Source organism: Mesocricetus auratus, unplaced genomic scaffold (assembly GCF_017639785.1).
Source record: "Mesocricetus auratus isolate SY011 unplaced genomic scaffold, BCM_Maur_2.0 Super-Scaffold_100009, whole genome shotgun sequence".
NCBI classification, from domain to species: domain Eukaryota; kingdom Metazoa; phylum Chordata; class Mammalia; order Rodentia; family Cricetidae; genus Mesocricetus; species Mesocricetus auratus.
The window spans coordinates 47,237,615-47,260,177 of record NW_024429193.1 but is presented as its reverse complement, the minus strand read 5'-3'; the positions used below and the strand labels follow the sequence as shown (position 1 = coordinate 47,260,177).

At 39.2% G+C, this 22,563-nt stretch overlaps 1 protein-coding gene across 2 annotated transcripts in view; it reads left to right on the top strand.

The window, feature by feature from the left end:
• Positions 1 to 22,563, top strand: part of Vav3 (vav guanine nucleotide exchange factor 3) — a 319,658-nt gene that overhangs the window by 174,435 nt on the left and 122,660 nt on the right. The gene's annotated exons all lie outside the window — the stretch shown is intronic.

Sequence of the window (22,563 nt, the reverse complement as noted above, 5' to 3'; positions counted from 1 at the left end):
AGAGGGAGCTCAAACCTTCCCTTTAACTTCCTTCTCCTGGGAGTGTTTTCAGTCTTTACCTTTTTAGCCCCTTAAGAAATTTAATTATACCGACAAAATTTTCCTGTAATTACTATGTTTTAACATTTTTATATCGCTAAATTAAATAGAAAACCCACACATATGCACATGTGTGCACATCCTTGCCTTCTAATATAAAGACTGATGTCTTCCCTCTGTTTCAAATTCATTGTTTGCATCCTTGCTGAGGCTCAGGTATATCCAGTGAATGCTTTGGGACTGGGTTTCTTTCAATGTTCTTTCCCTTTCTTAAAGAGGCTGCTCAACAAAGAGGTGAAAATAGGAAAGAAATGCACACCAAGCCGTAACCGCTGAGAACGTGCTGTTAGGTGTTTCTTTGTAATTTTGATGTTTATAAACTAAGAATGTGCATAATGACCCTTATAGTGGAAACACATTGGTTGCCCCGAAAGGAAACTGTTAAAAAGGAGTGGAATTAAAAGAGAACACTTTGGAGGTTTGTCTCATTGTGTTCTGGTATTGCTCACCACATGTTGACCAATTCTATCAGGTTTTTATGGCTTGTTTAAATTTTAAGAAATGCTTGTGTTAATACAGAATTTGAGGTGGAATTAGGATGGTTTTTGAAGAAAATATTTTGTGTTTTTGTTTTGCATGCATACATGCATGCACAGCACAGCATGAGGGAGAAGCTTTCCAGGAGTAGATTTTGTCCTTCTACCATGTGGGCTCTGGGGATGGCACTCAGGTATGAAGAACGTTTACTTGCTGAGCCATCTTGCTGGCTCAAGACTGTTATATTTTGAAAGACAGGATTGCATAGATTTTTTTAAAAAGCTTAAAACAAGTCTGAGTTCTGCAATAATCACAGCTGTAACTGGTCACAGTCTTCACTAAGTCGTTTGTCCTCTGAAAGCCTCAGTTTCTGCATCTGCAAAATGGGGACACTGATGTCTAGTGAATTGCAAATACTATCCTAGCAAAGTACCAGCCAGATGCTGCAATGTAAGTCATACGGTGCTTATTGATCAAAGGGTGATATCTATTATTACTGCTGCTAGTAGTAGTATTTTATATTTAAGATTCCAATATGCTTATGAGCACAAAGGTAGCATCTTCTGATATAGTAGTATAGTTCTTATACTTGGTCATTGATTGTAATAGTTAAGTACAAAAGATCAGTGGTATTAAAGGTTGCCCTAACATGGTTCCTTCATTATGAGTTGCATTTACTTTGGGCACAGGTGGTAAGTGGACAGTATTGGTCCAGTCTGTCATCCTGAATGGTCAACATCATATACTTTGTGCTCTTTCAGTGAGACACCTGAAGTTGTGTGGTGTAAATCAGAACAATTGGATGCTGGTGATAGTGAGTATATCCAGAGACAGAGTGGACCTCAAGCTTTTGGTGTTGTGGAAAGATGTAAGACTAGAATTTTCTGATATTTTAGTTGGGTGGTAGAGTCTTTGTCTGAGTGAAGGAGTTTCTCCAGGGGAGGGCAGCTAAATGTCTTGACTCAGAGGAGGCTGGCTCCTAGGACTTCATGAGAGACACATCGGTGACTATTTTGTTCATTTTTTAAAAGTTGAATAGCTGATATAATGCTTACCCTCCCAAATGTAAAGGAATCTGCAGTAGGCAGAGGCTGTCTGGTAGGGTGGTTCTCCGAGGATCAACTGTCATTCAGACTTATGTTCTCTTTTTCTGTCTTTAGCATTTGTCTTCTGTCTTCAGTGTTGGTCACTTTAAAGTATAAAATAGCTACTGGAATTCCAGTTATAAAACATACATGGTAGGTGACCGAAGGTGATCCCTCACTTTTAATGAGCCTTAAACAACAAGTATTTTTCTTAAATCAAGCCAGAACTTGGTCATCTGACTACATATGACAAGGAATGTTGAGATTATCATTCATGATCCAAGTATGTTTGTGTCTGGTTTTGAATCGAGGTTCGCTTGCTGTGTAAGACTGGCATGGGGGCTGGCTTTTTAGCTGCAGGCATCTAGCAGTCACAGCCTTTATAAGGTACACGGGTATGTAGGTAGGGCTTCACTTGCTCCTGTGCACTCTAGGTGACTTCTTCTCCTCCAGGGAACCTGGCTTTATACACCTTTGAATACTTTTGAAGCACCCTAGTAATACAATGAAATTTGAGTGGGAGTCATATTTGTATTTTGAAGTTCTGTTGATCGATTAGAAGTGGAAGGTGGACATGCTTTTCTGCAAAATTACTCGGAGTTGAACCTGAGGGTGTCTGTAAGCAAAGGTTATGACATGTAGGGCAAAAGTAAACCAGGATTTCATTAAGTTATCAGGCTACCTTATTATCTAACCCTCCCCATCTTTTTGAAGCTAGTTATACCAGGAAGCCCTGATAACCATATTGCCAGCTTTCTAAGACAGGTCTTATCTTGTTCTTCATGAAACAGAACAATCTGGATAAATCCTAATGATTAAGGTTTTGCTCAGGGGTCAGATTTTTTCCATTTCTGTCCATTATCTCAAATCATTATGCTCTTATAGCTCACTGAAAATCAAGAAAACTGAGAACCATGTGGTCTTTTAACAATGAGGAAAATGCAGAAATCCTTGTGTCTCTGTAGGTCAGCTCTTACCAGTTTCCTTAGCCTCAGCCTGAGACTTACAAGCCTTCCTGTGACTCTCTGGACTATGGCTTGGGTAACACTGAAAAGGACCATGGTGACACTGATCAGTGGAATTGCTATTTTTAAGACAGATGAAATGCTTGCTAGTTTTATTTACAGAAGACAACAATTCTGTTTTTAGGATGACTAGACTATTTTTTTGTTGTTTGTAATGATTACTAATACCTTTGAGGCATTTAAATCCTGTTCTTAATTTGGAACATTAGAGAAAAAGGCAGCAAGCGCCTGGGCACCCATAAACAAGGAGGATGTACCGAAAGGAAGTCAGTTCCCAGAGGTGGCATGAATCTCAGCCTCTGTCTTTCCCAAGCACACCCACATCCTCGCTCAGCAGTGTGTTGTCTGACCTTGTTTGGTCATAACCGCTTTCAGCATTTAGAATATGCAGTGAACCACAGTAGACTTGGCAACCTCCTTAGAAAAGGCTGAGTGGAGAAAGACAATAGTGACCCACTTGGACAGGGAAGGAGGACGTTTCCTCACTTTTACCCTACGAAAAGGGATGGTAGTGGAGGTTGTGGAAGACATTGTGGAGCTAAATGATGCTTAAGAGCTGAGCTGACGTGCTGGGAGCCCTCTCTAAGCATCCATTTAAGTGCTTAAGAGGCTGGTTGGTTGGGAGGCATTGCTTGCTTTTGTTTATTCCAAAAATGATTTTTGTTGCCATTTGTCTCCATTCGGTCATCTGAGAAATAGTATTTGTATTCAGTCAAGCTGGTTTTCTATCTACAGAAACACCTACAATAATACAAGGGATTTGAGAAGGTATCCACAGTCTCCTAAAATAGGTTCAAAATCCTTGTATTTACTGTGGTTTTATGAGTTCTCTGATTAGTTTTAAATAAATAAACATTGCACTCATTTTCTAGCTTAGCAAATGAGTAATCATAGGACTATGTCATCAACACTGAACAATGCTGAACAGCAACATTAAAACAGCAGTTCTCATTTAGTCCTTTGAAGATACACACACCATTATCACAGACACCACCTCAGATTTATTAACTGTGTCCTGGATGGCTGGCGCAGTGCTGAGGGGCAGACTTCAGTCAGTCTCTGCTGGGATATTAGCCCAGGATATTCATTCACTAAATAGCCAGACTGATGGTCATGGCAAGAAGAGAATGAGAATGAGGTTGGAACATAGAGTTGGGACCACAGTGCTGTGTCACACAGTCATTTGGTCAGGTGGCTTCTGAGCTTTGAGTCTCCTGGGATGAGCTCAGAGAAAAACACCACAAAGGAGGGAGGGTGGAGAATTAGCCACAAAGCTCCCCAAGTCCAAGTCCATTTGCCATGAGATCTGGTGTAGCTTCTTAATTTTTTCACTCTCTCTTTCCCAAAGGAATTGAAGTCACAAAAAGGCACACACGCCACTGAATTAAAAAGAAAAAATTAAATAATCAAAGGTCAAATCAATAGCATTTCCTTCAAACTCACACTCTAACAGGGAAGAACATTTTCATGAAACACAGTTTCTATATAGATTGTATAAATGTGTGTTCTTTTACATTTCAAACTCAAAATTATAGTTTATCAAGTATGATTTATTTTGATCTGGATTATTGCCCAGGTGTTTCAAATATCATAGAGATAATTATAATGTAAAATTGTGTTCATTCTATAAATTTGTATTGAGTACTTTCTTGTTGCTGGACCTTATTGAAAGCCCTGGGCATAAAACAACGATGTCTGGATTGCAGTTGAAATTAAATATATGTTCCTAGATATAGTAGTGTTCATTTAATGTATAGTTGATTAAATTTCAGTCATGAGCCCTTGATGTTTCAACCCACTGTTGCCTCTTCCTTCAGTCCCATTTGCTCACGCGTCTACAGATAGAGGCCAGGAATGGCACTCACACAGCCCTGTCCTCCACCTCTGATCAGTCTCCTACAGGCTCTGCAGGTGAGAGCTGGCTGCTTGCCTGTGCTCTCCCTCACCACACACCCCAGTGTAAGTCTTCTGCATCCCTGGCTCCTTATTTCTCACCTTCTCAAACTCTCCATTTCACCGGACATCAAGGCCGTGTGATCATACGCTGACCCACATTCAATCTTTGCAGATTGTCTATTGTTCTTGGTAAAATATAATTTTACCACAACCATATACAGCCCCGAGTCTTTTTTTAGTTGCTTTTTATTTAAATTAAAAACAATCTTATTTTATATACTAATCTCAGTTCCCACCTCTCTTTCCAGTCACACCTTTCATCATTGTCCCCTATGCCAATTTTGCTTTGGTTATATTGTTTTAGTCTCTAAAGGATGTGTGGTCCTTAAGTATTCATGCACAATAGTTCTTGCCTGGAGAAGTGTTAGCCTTGGTTTGATAGCTGGTTCTAGATGCCACAGGTCTTGACTTTAAATGTTACTATGAGTTACTCCTGACCTCTATGCCAAATGAATGATCCTATCTCCCCAAATATTTCCTCACAATTTAAAGTGTTTTGGCTTGACAAGGAATCTACACACACAGTGTCTATGGCTTTCCTGCCATTCAATGATCACTCTTCTGTTAAAGAGAATCTATCACTGGTCTTTTCAGTTTAGCTTGTAGCTTTTTCTTTTGAAGAGGAAGGATTTTTTTTCTTGCTTATTAAGATAGATGCCACATTGAACAACACTGTTAGAGCTGATAGAGATAGACAAAGAATGTCTCATGGGTCTGGATGTTTAGGTTTTGGTATGAGTGATGCCCTGGAGTTAGTTATGAGGTCTAAGAGGATTGCGAATGGTGTCAGGAGATGCGTGAGTGTGAACTATGAAATGCATTCCCTTGTGTGTTCTTTAAAATGCTGAAAGTGAAATTACTTTCGTATTGTTTTTGGCTGCTGTATTTGTACATTTACAATTCCAAAGCTGATCTGCCTGGGGCATTTGATCTTTGTGCCTGCCTGTCTACTTAAGGCTGATTCCTCCACTGGACTGTGGACATCACCAGGGCAGGCAGGGATCTCATTGGTGTTATTCACATTCATGATCTCTCTTAGCTTATCACTTCGCACATAATACGTAATTATATTTTATTGTAAATTCAAAATTTTATGACAACTAATGAAAGAAAAGAAACAAAGACCCAATGGGCTATAGAATTTTAGTATGTAATAAACTCTCAACAGCCCATGACTAAAGAGACTTTAGTGTTGTAAGAAGGTATGTGTGTACTGTTGATGATTCCTCACTAGGCAGTGTTGATTTATTTTTATAACGGGAAATTGGTGTTGTTCTGTCTTAGGTCATTGTTAGCTTTCACATATGACATTGCGTTTTTCCTAAGGTGTTTTTATGGACAGGTGACCTGATATTAGATAGGTTCCTCTGTGGCAGTCTGAATAGATGCTTTGGTAATATGCGTGGAACAAAGCAGGATGGATAATTTTCACATTATTCAGCCTGTCTTTTAAGTAGCATTGATCTCATCCTCACATGAGCTAAAAATTGCAGAAATAATTTGCAGCTTATGCTACGTGCAGTTTCCTTGTCCCTGGGAGATTTAAGCAGAGCCTCACCCAAATTGTCTTCTAGAGCTGAGGTGCTCAGAGGCCATGGTTTCCTCATATTTGTCCCCCCTCCATATTCCTGACTTCTGGGGGCACTTGCCTCCCCCTATACCCTCTCCTGCCCTTATTCTGTCAAATTCAGCAGAAAGGCTTTACATGTCCTCTATTATTCACATGCAGTCCATGTGGTTAAAATATGTGTTCTGACAGTGTCACAGGGGAGACTCAGTTCTTGCCCTTATCCTTTCCACTGCTCAGCAGGTTTCCTTAAAACCCTCATCAGCATCTATGCTGTAACCATTCTATCTACTACCTCTAACGGCCAGTACTCCTCACCTCATCCTTGCTCGGGAAGCCTCCACCAACTAACTGGTCCACAAAGAGCACCTCTCTAACCATCCTGAGCTTAGGATGTTAGCACCATGTCACATGTCCCCTCAATTTGAAAGAAAGTTCTAGAAACTGCAAAAGGAGATTATCTTTGTTATTGCTTGGTGAAAGACCAATGCTTACGATAGCAGATGCACACACCATTTTTACAAGCACTATTTTAGATTTCTAGGCTGTACTTGGTGGCAGGCACAGTCCTACAAGGTACACCTAAAAGGAAAGAAGTACAGAGGACGGTCTGAAATGCTCCCCTCGAATATTCATTTGTTAAATAGGGGTGACTGGTGGTGATTAAATGGAGAATGAGGAGGGAGACTGAAGAGCTGGGGAGCCTCATTTAACAGGTAAAACTGACTGTTTATAGTTTTGCTCAGTTGCACTTGCCTCCCTATACCTACATAAAGCTCTGCAAAAGGTTTCTGCAGCCTGATCATTCAGGAGCTTTTCTGCCTTCTCCTCCTCCCAGGCATCCTTTCTTCATCATTGTCTTCATGTGTGGGCTAGGCTGTTCCACCTTTCTCAATTGTATGAATGGGTATATGTTGTGACAACAAATTTTAGCTTTAAGACCAGAGAGAGTAAAACTTTGTAGGAAGACAGAGAATAAATATGCTACGTAGGCCACAAGTCTCTGAAGAAGCATTTATCAATGTGTTAAGTACTAATGCAACAACAGGTAACATGGAAATTAATGATGGTGTGTTCCAGAAAAATGGCTGGGGGATCTGCATATTTGGTCCCTAGACTGTACTTATTGATTCTTGTCTGGAGAACAAGAAGATGCTTAAGCCTTGGGAGTGCCATATATACGTGTCAGCCCTCAAAGGTTTCAGGTATCATGGATCAACAGTAGGGCCAAACTTTCGTATAACTTGGTGATTTCGTTGTTGTTGTTTGTTTATTTCATCTAGGGGCAGTGATCTAGCTTCAGTATGCTCTACATTCCACCAAAACAAAACAAAAAACCTGAATGAATTGTCCATATTTGCTAATATTTTTACTGTCCAACTGAATAGCATGACTGACTGCTCAAAGGGTTGAGGGTACCTATTTTATTAAGTCATATTTGTGGACTTTTGGAAATAAGAATAAGGTTGTTCCCCATAGAGTCTAGACTAGACACAATAGCTCTCTGAGCTTTTATCTGAACATTCGCCAGAGCAGACCAACAAGGGAATATATTAATTAGCGATGATCTTTGTGCCCCTGGAGCATTGTTTTCTCAGCTTGAATGCATTGTGCCTGTTGTTAACCCTGAAATGTTCTCTAAGGAATTCATGGAGGGGGAACTAGAAAGTGCAGAGGACACTGGTACTGTAGCGTTGGCTAAAGAGTGAGCCTCCTTGGGTAATCTGTGTGTATGGATGGTGGAAGGGGTGACATTTCAACTGTGATGGTGCCCACTTTGGTCTCTTCTGGATATCCAAAGCCTGTCAGTATTTTCATGAGAACTGTCAGGCTTACTGGTGTAATGGCCAAAATACCTACTTTTAAGCTTTCTCCATTTTTATATGTCCATATTCACATGTTGGTTAGTATGAACTGTCAACTTCTACAACCCAGAATCAACTGTAATGAGTCTTAGTGAGGAATTATCTAGAACAGTTGAGCATGTGTGTAAGGATATCTTTATCATTGATGTAGGATGAACCAGCCCTCTGTGGGTAGCACTATACACTAGGCTGTACTCTGAATGAGAATAAAACAACAAGCAAGAGTCAATGTGTTTATTGCTGTCTGTTCTTGACTGCATCTTGGATGCTGATGTGTCTAGCTTTTTGAGTTCCTGCTTTTACTTTCCTAAATTGATTGACTGTAATCTAGAATTGCCAGTCAAATAAACACTTCCTTACCTAGGCTGCTTTTGGTCAGGATATTTTGTCACAGCAACATCAATAAAACTTTATATATATATATATATATATATATATATATAGTGTGTGTGTGTGTGTGTGTGTGTGTGTGTGTGTGTGTGTGTCCAATTTCTTCTAGTTCCTCACTCTAACCCTAATCTTTTATTCTATCACCTGAAAAGTCATGGGCCAGTGAGATGGTTCAACTGGTAAAGGTACTCACTACCAAGCCTAACGACTTGAGCAACTTGAGAATTGATCCCTTGAACCTCTATGCTGAAAGGAGAGAACCAATTCCAGTGAGTTCTTCCCTGGTAGCTACACACAATATGCTTGCATATACACACAGTTGCACACAAACATAATAAAATAAAACTTAGAAGGCTTTCTTGGCCAGTTTTAGGGTGAAGAGTTTGTTTACAGATGTGGAATTCAGGCTGGCATGATTTGCTTGCTGACCCTGGGTGGTGCTGAGTCTCACAGAGATGACCTGTTCACACTAATCTCCCATGTTGAACCCAGTTCTACCTCCCTGAATCTAATGTATTGTCTACAACTTTTCAAAGTTGGCAGTTAAGTTAGTATAGAGAATTATGCTGGCACTAATGAAAAGAAGCAAGACAGGACGACACTCAGAACAATCTCTGCTGTCATAAAGTGGAGCCTTTTAGTATCCTCCTTTGTCCAGAAACATGGGAAAGTAGTTCATCCATGACAAACTGTTAGCAAATGTTAAGCTGTGCTCTGGTTCTGCTTCTGTTGGGTGAGGATTAGCTTATCTTTCTCTGATTACATTCAATATTTAATTGATATTTTTATGGTCATGGCTAAACTTGCTTAGGAGGAAATGCACAGGCAGGGGGAAATGTGAAGGATTGCTATAAACAAAGTTCCATCAGCAAATAAGCATTACTCTGGTTAAGATGAAATGCAAACAACATTATTAAACAGAATTAGCATTGGTTCCCAGAACTTTTGTAACAGAACTTTGATTTGCTGATATATTTTTCCCAATAATGCATGATCACAGTACAACCAGGGAGGTTCACCTGTCAACTGAGGCAACTGTGTTGTCTCTAGCTTGTCTGGGGACTAACACAAAGAATGAGTGTGTTTTGGAATTGGTTGTTGCACTTGACATATGGTTTCTGAGAGGAAAATGGCATAGTTGTCACTTAGCGAATTTGCCAGTATTAAGTAAGATTTATCCAGTAAACTCTCAACCAAACAGCATTTAGAGCATTTATTCATAGTGAGATCTCGATCCATACAACACAGTCTTGGCTGTGGAAGCAGGAAGGACTTTGTTTCTTTCTGTCTATGATGTGGTAGGTAAGTTCAGAGTGGCTAGAGAGATTGGAAGGTTGTATTTGAAAAAGCTTCTAAGTATCAGTGTGTACTGTACATCTCTCATCATTAGTCATGTGTTTTGAGAATCACATGCATCCTCTGCAGACATGCTAGGAGTTGGGAATATTCATGGCTAATTCTCTCTAATAGAATTCATGTGGTAACCACGTGCTATATACTTCACATCCATGGACACTATTTTCATGTCAATGTGATAAGGTGACTAGAAATCAGTGATGAATTGCAGGGTCCATGGAATGGCTTACTTCTCCTGGTATCTTGATCTAGGGAGAATGGTTCTGGAAGTTTCCATATAGAAAAAAGGCATATGTATGTGATAAGACATATTCAGTTATCAGCCCACTGGGGATATAAAAAAGAGCATCTGTAATGGAAGACTTTTCAAATAATGGTACACTGTGCATCATCGTAAGTTTAGCATGTACTTGACTGCCTTGTGTGACGAAGTTCCTGGTGGAATTACTTGCTTCATTTTTGGTCAACTCTTATGGTGGAAAGTGTTTCTTTAAAAGGTGCCAATGGCTCTTTACTCAAGTATAACTTTCCATTGCCATAGTTCTTGTTGTTTTGAGACAGGGTCTCATGCAGCTCAGGTCAGTCTTGAACTTGCCAAGGATGACTTGGACTCCTGATTCTCCTGTCTCTACCTCCAAAGTGCTGGGGTTCCAGGGTTTTGCCACCAAACCTGGTTAGTGGCACTTCTTGAGTCCAAGCAGAATGCTTCTAACCCTCCCTTAGATGACCAGCTTGAGTGTAGACATTTTTCCATTTCTGTAACTTTATACGTTTTCTTTTTAAAGGAAAAGAAAACTTAATTTGAAGCTTTCCTTTACTACTCCAATTAAATGCTAAGTGAGATCAAAGGAAAACACTGATGAATTGTTTAATTTCTGCCCACTCTTATAGGCAGGTTCCAAGGAATGTTAGATGCTATTATTGCAGAAAATTGTAGACTTGATATAGTTGAGATGTTTAAGAACCAATTTTGGGATTCCTGGTTGAACTTTGCACAGCATTGTATTATCTTGATTCTTAGTGTGGTAGGAAGGATTCAGATTTTAAATCTTCGTGGTTGAGTATTTAGACTCAAGTAGCATATAGTGATAATTCCTTGCTATTATACAGTGCTTTAAATATCTAAAGTGTTTTGGGATAATACCTCATTTGATACTTAAGGAATCCTGCAAGGTAGCAGGAAAAGTATTAGCCCTTAAAAAATCAGAAAATAAAGGAAAGATTAAGTATTTTGCTTGTGGCTTTTATTTCTTTCCCCAAGTTAACAAATGGCAGAGGCTGAGCTTAACCTCAGTCTAGGTGTTTTTTGATCTCCATGCTGCCTTAGTTATGTCAAGATGCCTACTACTCTTCTCCAGGGAAGAAAGTTGCCCTGGACTTCTTTCATAAATGCAAGGTGCTCTTGAGTAATATATTGTACATCAACAATATTTAGAATTTAAGTATGTTGACTTCTTAATGTTATTATAATAAAACCTCTTTGTTGTTTTTATAAAATCAAATAATAGGTAACATTATGCATATGAATAACAATTTTTAAAGATGATGTTAGCTTCTAGGAATTTCCTTAGAGCAAGGGAATTGAAATATTAACTGGTAAGTTAATTCAGATCATGGTTTTGAGTTGCTGTATCTTAGTCATAGTGTTAAGCCTTATAAGAATTGCAAATTATTTTATTTTCTTTATTTAGATGGTGGTTTTTATTCTTCCACTTGTTTCAGTAATAAAATTTTAGTCTTGGAGTAAAGGAATTGGTAAGGAAAAGCCCCATGATCTGAGAATAAAGCCTGACCAGTTATTAGGGTGTGTGAAGATGAGTCTGAAATAATTTTTCTCATTTAGTACTTAGGTGACACTGGGGTCCTACCACACATGTTGATGAAGGGAGGAAGAACATGATACATTCTCATTCACCTTTAAGTATAAGCCTGGAACTAAACGTTGAAAGGCTTCCCTTTTGTGGGGAGAGCTTGATTGGACATGGATATCCCAGCTGCCTGTCTGAGCCGCTTTGTCACTTGTTTGAATAGTAGCATCTCTTCCCACCGTCTTCCTCCAGGAAAATCCTGGAGCTTAGGAACTTGCATTATCTACCTCAGAAGTGACAGGAATATTCCAGGTATCAATGCTCTGTGATTCATTAGTCCTTGTATTTTATATGTCTTTACAATTACACCACCTCTGTCTGCACAAAACAGTCAGCTCTGAATAAATGAAGTCACAAACAGCCTACAAACAGCTTGACAACCTGAGTTGGATCCCCTGAACCCAAAGTGGAAAGAGAAAACTGACTCCCAGAAGTTATACTCTCATCTCCAAACCTGTGCATTAGACTATGTGTTCAAATACACACACAGTATGATAAATAAATTGGGTAAAACAATAATGTGGGGCATAATCAAGGTAGACACTGAGGTCAACCTTTGTTTTCCACACATGCGTGCATATCCTTATGAACTTATATGTAAAGTGCGAGCTCGCACACACAAAATAAATCTAAGGTTTTTACCTCCTAATATCAAACTTTGGAGTTCCTATATTTTGTGTCTTTTCCTTGCCTAACAAGAACATCTGTAAGAAACTTCTCTGGTTTGCTTGTATCCACTAAAGTTGATTTTGTGACCTTTGACTGATGAGGAATTGGTCAGAATCAACTCAGGGGTCTGTTCTCTGATAGTACATTAATAATATATATGCACTAAAGCTTCTTCCCAGAGAATATTTGAGCTTTGACATATTGAACAGTAGCATTTTAAATTAAATCTGCTGCTGTCAGTGTGTTAAAAAAACTGGATAGTTTAGAAACTGTGTTTCATATATTATTAAGCAAAACTGGGGTCATCTGTAGTTTACTAAGACAAAATATACCCAACTTGTTTAATTGTGGTAGGGGCTTGAATTGAGTTTTTTCAGTTATCATAACCTCAATGTCTTTCATAACAAGAAAAAGTAATAAACTGTTTATCCCCATCGCCAGTGGTTTGATTTGGTAGGAAAACAAAAAGAGCATAAAGTAATCTAGTGGATCCTTTCATACCACGTGGCATAATAATAAAGAATTATGGATGCATCTGAGTTCTTCAGGTTAGGAGAGCATCAAGATTAAAGGGATACTTTAGAAAACTGCATTATCACTTCTTATTCTGAAGATACTTTTGTATTTGGTTTTATTAACCAGGTATTCCTTCTTTCACAGGAAGGAATTCCTTCTCACCGCTGGGTTAGTGCAAGCTGGGTTAGTGCAATACTTCTTAAGTATTTTTCTCAGGGTGGGAGAGGGGACATAGTACACATTTCCACACACATACAAGAGAATCTTGAAGACATTTCTTTAGGGAAATGTAATGCAAGTCCCAGATTTGGAACACAGAGGTCAGGAGGACTTGCAACTTCCTTTTCCCCCTGCTATTTTGTAGCTTGTTCAGTTAACAGCCTATTTGCGTTCCAGAACTGTGTACATCTTAAATGATCTCAGACTTAGTTCTCATTCAGACAGGGGCAGGTTCATCTGAAGAACAGCTTCCACGGAGGTACACAATATCAAATAGTAGACACCAGTCCTTTAGTCCATAGCTTCCCTTCTCCCCTGGAGGCTAGCTTATCTTTGAAAGTACTATTTCCTTAGAGTATGGGCTTCCTTTTCCTCTACATCCCTGTCAGGAAAATTTTCCAGTCTCAGCCTGGAAACCAGTGGGTGAGTGCAGAGGAGTAAGACTCATTCTTGTAGGAGATAACGCGTTACCCAACGTCTATTTGACAACAACACAGGGCTTTCTGTAGACAGTGTAGACCAACATTCACCAGGACATTGCTGACCCCAGAATACTTGCCTGTAGCATGAAACATTCTAATGGCAGACTGCAGTGAAATTTAAAGTGAATTAGAACTTTAATTAAATTGCTTGTGTGTTTAATTGCATAATGCATTGCACAGTCCAAGTTTCAATTCCTTATTCAATTATAACGAAACTCCCCTTCAATTGAGTTTGTTTTGGGGTTTAAAACCAACTCTAAAAGTGTATTGATGCTTTAAGAGAATCCTTGGTCTCATAAAATTTCCCTAAGAGATGGAGTGTTTTAGTATTAAGTTTGTATTGACTCTTGATATTGACATGAGTCTAGATGTGCAAAACCCACAAAGGCTAAATCCCAGGGGCTTATGTTTAATTTAAAATATGGCCAGCTGGCCATTATGAACAGATCTGATAGCTTGACAATCTGAAAATATGACTGGTTGGGGAAATGATCAAATAGTAATCTTAAATGTTTATTAGTAGATTGTTTGCCGTTGGTTTTTAAATTCATTTGGAAAGTGAGGATTCACAGTTATATAAAATTTTCAATAAACCCCATTTAATAAAGGTGTTTGGAGGTTAAATGCCTAATGATTAATTTATGCATAGGTAATGTTCTTAATAATTTTGGAGAAAGGTAAGGCAGCTGAGGATAATGTTAGAGATGAATAGTAATGAGGACTGAAAACTCCAAGATTTAAATGTGAAGCTCATATTCATTAGCCTAAAAACAGAATAGGAAACTGGATAGAAAAGAGATTTTAAATAGTGGAGTTCAAAGAGTATTGGAGGAGGAGAAAGAAAAAGTTAAAGAAAGATGTGGCCATAGGACTTGTGTCTGAAATTCACTCATTCATCACCTAAAGATTGTTGAAAATTATTTGTGACCTATCTTTATCCTTCATGGCAAGAGAAAGTGGAGGGAGTATAGAAGTTAATTGGAACATAAAAATAATACTGTAATTGAATATTTTATTTTAGTTCTATCTAGAAATTGCAATGTATTTCTCTTAGTCGGGTTTTCTGATGCTTCTGGGAAATACGGGGGCTAGTTCCTATTGATTGTGTGTAGCAGAGGGTATTTAAACATATGTATGTACATGGACACACTGGGCAGTTTCCCTGTCACAGGTAATTATCATTGAAAACTTGAATGGGCTTAGAATCACCTTGGAACCACACCCTGCCGATGTCTAGGAGTATTTTTCCACAAACGTTTAACTGAGGAGAGAAGGGTTACCCAGAATGTGGGCACCACCATTGCTAAGGGCTGTGGTTCCAGACTGAATAAGAAGGAAAACATGAGGCGAAACTAGCATTTATCTCTTTCTGCTTCTTAACTGTGGACACAATGTGTCCAGCTGCCTCCTACTTCTGCTGCCATTCTTTCTCCTCGATGATGGACTGTGCCACCAAAAGTGAGCTTAAATAAATCTTCTTCTCTTAAGTTGCTTGTAGTTTTGTCATGGAGGTAAGAAAAATAACTAGTACAGGTCTGTTGGTTAAAGCTTTCATGTACTAACGTGACTGACTGCTTCAATTTCTCTGTATTGCATAGGCTTTATTTCATCCTTGGAAATATATACAATGCTAACATAGTGATCAGGGCAAGTTTCATCAGTTTAATTATAAATGAAGGCACTGTTAGCATTCAAAATCCTGTAGAGGAAAGAAGGCTGACGGTGTGTGCTGATTCAACAGGGTGTATACTTTCTTAAAGCTCAAGGCATTAAATATGAACCCTTGATCAGAAAGCTCAGCCTGTGTGTGATCCAGGAGTTCTTTTGATATGAAAAGCACAAGAAGCCAGGGCATTATTGGGTAGAGAATTGATTGATAGCCATTGCCCTTCTCCAAGACAGTTTGGAGACATGGCCTAGGAAGCTGAAAGGAACCTGCCAGCCCTTAGAGGTCAGCACTGCCTCATGAGGAGACTTAACAGAGCCCTCTGCTGAGCCAGCGCTCTTCTGTGGGAATCCTTACTCTTTGTTACCTTGTGAGGATCAGAGTTAAGTACAGTTTAATAAAATTCTGCTTCAGAGTGATTTGTTTGTCTTCTGTGAACAATCTCTTTCCTTTTTCCTTCCTGATTGATTTATGTATCTGTTTGTGTACTCCTTTTGTGCCTTCCCCCGCTCCGAACCCAAAGCACTTTGCAAATATCAGAGCTCACACTGTAAAAAGATCATTGATTTTCCCCCACAGCCCTGAAGGTAAGCTGTCACATATCATCATTTATTTCTGAGACTGGGGTATTGATAGCATAATATTAAATTCTTTCGTTAGAGATTTTGTCTAGCAGTAACCTAAATTTGAAACATTCTGTGTTCGCCTTTATTTACCAGAATTGCCATTTACAAGTGCACACATCCAGGATTATGTGGTTACCTTGTTCACCCTATCAAGAAAAGCGATCATATGTCAATACTTTTCCTTTGGCCTAAAACGTCTTTGGTAACTGCCAAATTATTACTTAGGAGATCCACAAAGCAGGCCTCTGACCAACTGGTTTACCCAGCATGTCCAAACACCTTAGAGTTTGCTCAGTGGTGGGAAAACTTGTCTTCTAGACCAAGTGTAGTAAACCACATACCTTTCCTCAATCCATCCGCCCCATTACCATCTTCAGAGAAAGTCCAGTTCTGCATTATCTAGCTTTCCACGCCGATGACCGCTGGGACGATGTAAACCCTGCCTTTGATGACATGTCTTATGCAGAAGCAGTCAGGAAGAGGGAAAATGGGGGATAGTCTATCATTTCTCTTTAGGCGAGTTTGCCTCTTTTGGGGTCTACCTGTTGCAAGGATGTGCCCTATAAGCACTCAGCTAATTTTTATAAGAGTAATTCTTCAATACCAACCTCCAAATCCATGTTCTGGTTGCTTTTGTTTTTAATCTCTGACTGCTGGTTTTCATTCCCAATGTCATAGTCTTAGTTTAGGTCTTGAGGCCCTTTCACCTCCTCTGCAGAACTTTGGACTCAATCAGCTTTGCAACATGATTTATGGAAGTTTGCTGTCTAGTGTGTAAATAGGACTGGAACCATGGGTGCACATTCATGGCCCCCGGAACAAGAAAAGATTCCTGGATGACGCTAGAATCTGGCATTTATCCAGCATTGCATTTTCAATATGTTTCATACTTAAACCAGATTGAATTCCTGGCAGTTGCAAAAGATGGCAGAGCCCTGTAGACCACTGAATTTTTGCTTAGTGCTTTCCACTGATTTGCTATCTCTCTTGGCGTGCTAGGGAGTACCTCACAATTATTCAAGACTTAGAATAAAATATGCGGCATATACTTTAAGATCCAGATAGAGGTAGGGACTTGGTGAACAGAGGTCCTGTAGCCCAACAATATCTCTGAGAATCAACAGAAGAAACCACGTGAAATTTAGAAGTTTTTCTGTAACAAAAGAGACTAGCAGTAGAGCCAACAGACAGCCCACAGACTCGGAGAAAATTTTGCTAGCTCCACTTAATTCAGGGTTATTATGCCAAATTTAAAACGAACTGTAAAATTGGGCACAAAAAACACTGTTAATCAACAAACGGGCTAATGACATGGGACCTAAACTACAGCGATTGGTAGCATTTTGAGTAGTAGAGAAGAAAAATATTCATGACCAGAGATGGTGGTTTGGAGCAGAGAATCATTAACAGTTTAGGGTACCTTGAAGTAAATGGGTCTCTTTTGAACCCATGATAGGATGATAGTAGTAGAGATATCTTTTTCCTACATAAAGCATGTTTTTCTTCATGACCCACATTATGATCTTCAAAGTACTTAATATTTGAAGTGACTAAGAACACTGTATTAATTGCTTAATGGACTTGGGCAAGTTGCTTGGCTTCACTGAGCTATAATTTGGGAATCACAAAATTGAGATAAAGTATCTCATGGTGTGCTTTGTAACATGCAAACAGGATAATACTGTTCTCTATTCATTTGTCTCTTCCTGTCTTCTGCTAGGTGCAGCACAGTTTTTCATATGTCTTATTCATTTAGTTTTGATATGAGCTCTTTGTTGATTAAGAATTATGTTTGTTCTACTGCTGGGCAATTATGGTGCATTCCTTTAATCCCAACGTTTGGAAGGCAGAGACAGGCAGATATCTGAGTTCAAGGTTAGCCTGGTCTTCAAAGAGACTTCCAGGACACCCAGGGTTACACAAAGAAACCCTGTATCAAAAAAGAAAAACCAACCAACAAACAAACAAAAAAAGGAAAATAGCTATATTACCGATAGAAATGTGTAAATATGAAAAGCATTTTAATTGTCTTCAGGGTTGAGCAGTACAAGCAACCTGTGTATGGTGACTGATAGCAACATTTAATTATACTAGTACATCATGAGACTCCAGAGAGAGTTGGGTCTGCTAAACTGTGGCTGCTCTATGAAGCTGATCATTCGAATATGGCTTCAGTTCAGGAGCCGGAAACATGGCCCTGAGATTGTTTCTTGTACTGAATGCTACTTTCAGGGAACTGGAATGGAAATGTGATGGATGATTAAAATGAAACATCCTATAGGTGCAGCTGAGTGCATTGGGTCAGTGTGACCACAGGCATAAACAGACATTTCGTGAGAAGATCTCATGGGCTGGGGATGCTACTCTGTTCATTGTCTCACGGATAGGCCCCATGAACATCAGTAGAAACCAAGACCCCTTAAAGTTCTCTTTAATTAAACTCAAGGTCATAGGAAGGTTGAAAGTATTAACTTTGCAATCTAATAGGAAATATTTGGATCATGACACTTAGATTTTCTGGTTTAGTGACCCCTGGAAAACTATTGAAGCCTGCTTACGAATGAGTTTTTAATCTGTAAATGAAGATACGAGTACTTACTCTGCTGCTTGTAAAGCTACATGAGAAAAGTCATGTAAAGCAAAGGGTTAGAGTGCTCTCGATATCATGAATGCTTAGCAAAGGCTGGGAATTCTATCCTTCCTTCCATATCAGTGGTGGCCCAGTTTCTGGTCAATATTTCTGGGCAATGTCTGGGAACTTGTTTGGTCATTTCTTACAGATTCTGATTGCTGAGGCCAAAAGACATTATCTTAGGAATAGTAGTGTATCTAATGATGCTAAGGGTTTGGTATATGATAGGAAATAAACAAAGAGCATTTTCCATTCTCACACCCAACTCTCAATGCACAAAATTTTACCGCTAGGAACCTTCACATGCTCAGCATTCTGGAACCTCCACAAACATAGTCTTTTAGGTATTTATTAATGCTGCTGTATTTAGACTGATTAAATCCCTGAACATTAGTGATTAGGTTAATTTTCAGTAACTCTTTCTTCTCTGAAAGTTGGGATACAAGTCTCACCCTGCGATCATATGATTGGCAACGACCCTATCCCCATTTTGAAGCTGGTCAGTATGGTCACAAGGAATAATCTCAAGGCCTTTATGGGCTGTTTGGTATTTGGTTGGGGAGAAAAAGCCCACTATATGTTGTGGGCATAATTCAGGAATGAACCCCAAGAGTGTGGTGAAGTTTGGACGTGTGAGACAAGACCTTGAGGGGGAGCTATTATAGCGAGGGGAGGCATCTTGAGGCCCACTTGTCACTCAGCCTCTCCTAATGCTGGAACTTGGAAGGTGTAAAGGGCTTGATTGAGTTTTCTTGGAAAACAACCCTCTGAGGTCAGAGACTTAATCCTATTTTTATTGCATGTTATCTAGTACACAGTAGGTACTCTATAAATATTTTGAATTTCTTCTGTCAGGATGTCTTGAGAACACGTCTGAGAATTTTTCAATAGATTATCATGGTACCAGTCAGACTGTTGTGAGCCTTGTAGGAGTAGCCACCTGAGCTGTGCTCTTCTGTATGCTTTTTGTCTCATTTGGGACTTTAAATTATTTCAAAATGGATAGGCACTGTAGAAGAGGAAGTCCCAAATCACAAGACAATTTGAAGTTCATTGACAAGGACAGTGAGAAAAGTGTGCTTTGCAGAATATTTTAGTCTGAGTTTCTGTAATGTAATTTGTTTGGAGGGGGTAAAAAGCAACATTTAGCAGGAAGACTGTAGTGGAGGATCAATCTGATACTTCACAGTGCAGAGTGAGGTTGGCTTGCGCATCTGAGCATTCTTAATCTGTTATGCACACAAGTAACTCCACAGGAAATAGGATGCCTTGAAAAACCCTTTCCTGCTCGTTCTTTAGGCATTCATATAGGCACCTCACTGGGACATCATAATCCAATTCTTCAAACCCAAGGTTCGTGGATCACAATACTCATTTGCCTTCATGTCCCAAGAAGCCAGTATTTGCAATCCCAGTTCCATCTCAGGTTTGGATTAACTTTTCTCAGACATATTTAGAAAGTGTTCCCATCCCATTTTGTAGGATGGATCCAGAAAGACTGGGGTTAGAGGGAATAAAGTTTAGCTGAGACCCCTGCTTTAGGGTGGAAAGTTAAGTGCTTGAAACACTTTCTTTCTGGCTCAGAAACATTGCTCAGGAGCTTCAGGGTCCCCCAGCCTTTGTGCAGTCACAAGGGCATTGCTGTTTTCTCCCACAGATGGATGTTGTCTGCACATGGATGGGTGTGTCTGCATCTGTTTGGACTTAGCTTCTCTTAATTTGAAAGTGACATTTGCATTGTGTTTTTCTCTCTCTCTGCTGTTTCTGCTTTTCTGCACCATACTCCTTTTCTACGCGGTCTCATGCCTCTTCATGTCTGTTGGCTGTGTACTTGGGGTGGTTTGCTTTCTCAGCGCCTTCTGCACATTCTGTCTTGCTCCCCCACTGTAAGATTTCCAGACTTTGATTGGATTGTTGGCCTCCACGTCTCACCTTCATCTGTTGTCTTAGTTACTTCTCTATTGCTGTGAAGACACACGCTGACCACGGCAACTTAGAGGAGAACGTGTTTAATGGGGGCTTTGTTACAGCTTCAGAGGGCGAATCTGTTACTGTCATGGCAGGGACCATGGGAACGGACAGGCAGGCATGGCATGGCACTGGAGCAGTAGCTGAGAGACTACGTCTGATCCACAAGTAAGAGACACAGAGAAAGAGCTAACTGTGAATGGTTGTGGGCATTGAAATATCAAAACTCACCCTAGTGACACACCTCCTCCAGCAAGGCCATGCCTCCTGATTTGTCCTAAACAATTCTTCCAGTTGAGACAAACATTCAAATATACGAGTCTAGGGGGACATTCTCATTCAAAGCACCATATCCTTAGCAGGCTGTGCTCTGTTCCAAGAACACCTTACATACTAGGACAGACATACTGCCAAATGGTGTCTTGGGACAAATCATATAGCCTTAATTAATCTGTGAAATATCCTTCCCTGACCCTGGTACCTATCTAGCTCTAACTCAGTTCTTATATATCACTATAGTCTTGAATGATGACCCTATTCATGCTTCTTTTGTCTACTCTAAAACTTTGGTCAACACCTCACAACGTGTTCCCCCAGACAAGTGTTTGCTTAAAGTAATCCTCAGAGCCCAGGCCCTCCTGTCCCACTCTGACACAGGTTTCTGTTGTTTCGCTTGTGCCCCTCCCTCCTCAGTCACTTCCACATCAAGACAGCCACCTGACCACTCATGCTTGTCCCCACCATCTCCAATTCTTGTGCTGAAACTGACTAAAGCAGACGCTAATAAATGTAGCATGGTGCCAGCACACATGCATGCATACACACACACTTAAATTTTAAATCTATAAAAATATAGTTATTGTCCATTTTATCAAGTAAGGTTTATAAATCACTATGCATAACAGGACTATCCTTCAGTAAACAGATTTAATATTTTAAAGCTCTCTTTAGAGAATGAGTTTTGATATTGGTGGGTTACAGTAGACCTAAGTGATGATGAATTTATTCAAATCCTTCTCATTTTTAGTGAACTTTTGTACACAACTCTAGTATCCACACACACATGCATAACAACAATAACTAAAGAATTGCTCGTGAATTTCAGAAGTGGGTACAGTGGAAAGAAGGGGAAAGAATGTGGGAATAATATAAATTCAGTGCTCATGTATGAAATCCTTTAAAAAGTAAGTTAAAATAATAAGGGAATGCAAAACAGGCTTTGTATATTAAGGATGAAATGTCAATTTAAAATCTTTTTTCATACATAATTATTTTAGACACTTAAAGAGAAGCATTAGAAAGCCTGCCACTTTTTTCTTTTATTCCTTAGTATTTCCTGGTAACATTATCAGCAATGTTCTCAAAAACATTTAATAGCAAATTTCATATTAGTGATAACTTAAAATTTGCTACAATTTAAAATCATGGTGTCTTTGGTGTTTGAATTGTGTAAGTGGTGTGTTGGGTCAGAGAATGAGATTGTTAAGAATCATTAGAAACAAGTCCGTACAACAGCAAGACATCTTGTTTAAGTGTGAACACTAAGATACCTGTGTCTGTGTGTTTTCCTCCCTCTCTTATACTCACTGATATGCACATGGACATGCATTTTACTGGGAGAATTGAAATAAAGCAGTATAGCCTCACTCAACAGGAAATACGTTATTATAGATATCACATAAATAAAGTCAATGTTGTCCCAGAGTTCTAAAATGGCTGACCCATAAAAAATTCTCAGTAAACTTGTTTACCGTATGAACAAATGAATTGTGTTGTCAACAAGGAGAAATTTTGATATGTTTACTACAAGAAAAACTTTATTCCCATTTATTCATCTTTTAAGGTGGTAGATATGTCCTCATGTATAACCCTCTAACTTGATGAGATCTCTAATTTGTCTGCTAAATATTCGGCATTTCTTGTGACAAAAATAATAACAGAATCAATTTCAACATATAATTATTTCCATCATTTTACCAATAGAATCTATAAGATGTACATGTGTATATTTTTATTTGTCCTCATAAATTTTGAGTCACACAGTGGATATCGACAAATGGGGTCCCTGTTCCTTCTCCCAGTCTGAATGTTGACCTT